General features: G+C 43.8%; 1 pseudogene; it reads left to right on the top strand.

The window, feature by feature from the left end:
• LOC106504380 lies at positions 1,006 to 2,477 on the top strand (annotated as a pseudogene).

Genomic DNA, 2,716 nt, shown 5'->3' on the forward strand with positions numbered 1-2,716 from the left:
GGGTTAAGGATCCAGCATTGCCATGAGCTGTGGTGTAGATCACAGACGAGGTGCAGATCAGGCGTTGCTGTGTCTGTGGTGTAGGTTGGCAGCTACAGCTCCAATCTGACCCCTAATGTGGGAATCTCCATAGGCTACGGGTGCAGCGCCCCCTACCCCAAAAAAGAAATTATTGCTACTTATCAATCTAAAACTATTATTTACCCAGGTTTGTGGCTGAGAGAAAAATAGAAACTGCTGGCCTTAGTAAGTCCTCAGCTTCCTTTCTTCCCTAAATTCTGTTCCTTACTTTGATAAACTAAGTCCATTCAGAATACCCCACCATAAAACTAAAAACACCCAGCAATCCCATTCCTGGACGTATATCCAGAAAAGACAAAAACTCTAATTTGAAAAGATATATGCACCCCAAAGTTCACCGCAGCACTATTTACAATAACCAAGACATGGAAGCAACCTCAATGTCCGTTAACAGATGACTAGATACAGAAGATGTAGTACATATATACAATGGAATATTATTCAACCAAGAAAAGAATGAAGTAATGCCATTTTCAACACAGACCTAGAGATTATCATACTAAGTGAAGTCAGACAGAGAAAGACATAAGATAATATATGTGGGCTCTTAAAAAAAAAGGATACAAATAAACTCATTTCCAGAACAGAAACAGAATCACAGACTGAAAACACACTTCTGGTTACCAAAGGAGGCAGGCGGGGGGGGGGGGGAGATAAATTGAGAATTTGGGGTTGAAATACGCACACTGTGGTATATGGATCGATTGGCCAACAGGAAGCTGCAGTATAGCACAGGGAACTCTACCCAATATTCTGTGATAACCTACATGGGAAAAGAATCTGAAAAAGCATGGATGGATGTGTGTATGCATATAGCTGAATCACTTTGTTGTACACAGAGATTTTCACAACATTCTAAATCAATTATACATCAATAAAACTTTTAAAGTGGGGGGGGGGGAGAAGAGCATCATAGGGCTCCTAAGTCCTGTTTTTTTTATTGATCACACTGTATATGTCTTACAAAAAAAGATGTAAAGTATTGCACAAATGGGCAGTGCACTGGGCTGTCCCCAGGATCTGTCCCTGCTTCAACAGTGTTTGGACAGAAAAGACCCAGGGGTGACTCTTGCTCCAGCTTCCGACTACCCTCCAACCTTTTTTTTTGCAGTTGCAACCCTCGGAATCAGCCACTCAGCTATCTCTGGTCTCTGAGACCAGCCAACACTACTTTTTGAACTTAACTCCTTATTAGGGATCAACCATGAGCTCCCAGGTTCGTCAGAATTATTCCACGGAATTGGAGGCCTTCCTCAACTGCCTGATCGATGCATCTGAGGGCCTCCCACACCTACCTCTCCCTGCGTCTCTATTTCAACAGCAATGATGTGGCTCTGGAGAGCGTGAGCCACTTTTTCTGCAAATTGGCTGAGGAGAAGCTGGAGGGCGCAGAGCGTCTCTTGAAAATGTAAAACTAGCGCAGTGGTAGCGCCCTCTTCCAGAACATGAGAAGCCATCTCAAGAAGAGTCGGGTAAAACCAGGACGCTATGGAAGCTGCCATTCTCTTGGAGAAGAACCTGAACCAGGCTCTTCTAGATCCGCATGCCCTGGGTTCTGCCCGTGCGGACCCGCATCTCTGTGACTTCCTGGAGAGCCGATTCTTGGATGAGCAGGTGAAGCCCATCAAGACGATGGGAGACCACCTGTCCGACCTCCGTGGACTGTCTGGTCCCCAGACTGGGCTGGGCGAGTACCTCTTTGAAAGTCTCACCCTCAAGCACAGCTAGGAGCCTCTGGAGCCCAGTGGCCTTTGAGGAGGCCCTCCGGTGCCTGGGCTTCTGCCAGAACCCCCGCCCTGCAGCCACAAGGCACTTTTTTAACCACCCTGGAGCCCTCTCCCAAGTCTTGGACCAAATGGAAACAATAAAGCTTTATGCAGCAAAACATAAAAAATAAAAACCAATATTGCACAAATGCAGTTACTTGAAATTATCCTTCTCTAAATAGGACCTATGGGGTGGGTGGAGGGGAGCTTGCCTATTTCATAATCCTTATTCTCCGAAAGCGGATCCCACCCCCAAATCACAGGAAAGGATTTCACATAGATCTCTCTGTGAGCCAGCCCCGCCTCTCCCAGAGCTGATTGGACGAGCAGGGATCACATGACCAGTGGGGGTTACCTGGCCAGAGAGGATCACATGTTCTCTGAAATTCAAAAAGCCATCATATTCTGTAAAATAAAAAACAAAAACCTTCTTCTGTGAGGCAATTCTGTGAAATCAGGGCAAAAATGAAACTTTATTCTTCTAAAAAGTCAGGAATTATTCCCCTAATTTGTGGGGTTTTTTGTTTTTGTTTTTAACTCAGTTCTTCATATTTATTTGACTTGGGCCACCACCTCTAATCTGTTTATATCATTTATATCCTTTTTTTTTTTTTTTTTGCTTGCTTTGTTTTGTTTGTTGCTACTTTTCAAAGTTTTTGATGTCTTTGATTTTTAAACAACAAAATACACAACAGAGAAAAAAAAAATCCCATAGTACTTGGTCTGCTGTTTTTAACTCATTCATGACTCTGATATATTAGACCAAATCTGGTTTGAAATAGAAAACTATAGAGATCTCCAAGCAGAAGTGCCAGTCGTGGCTCAGCAGTTAATGAATCTGACTAGCATCCACAAAGAGGACGCAGGTT

Source organism: Sus scrofa, chromosome 7, assembly GCF_000003025.6.
Source record: "Sus scrofa isolate TJ Tabasco breed Duroc chromosome 7, Sscrofa11.1, whole genome shotgun sequence".
Taxonomy (NCBI): Eukaryota; Metazoa; Chordata; class Mammalia; order Artiodactyla; family Suidae; genus Sus; species Sus scrofa.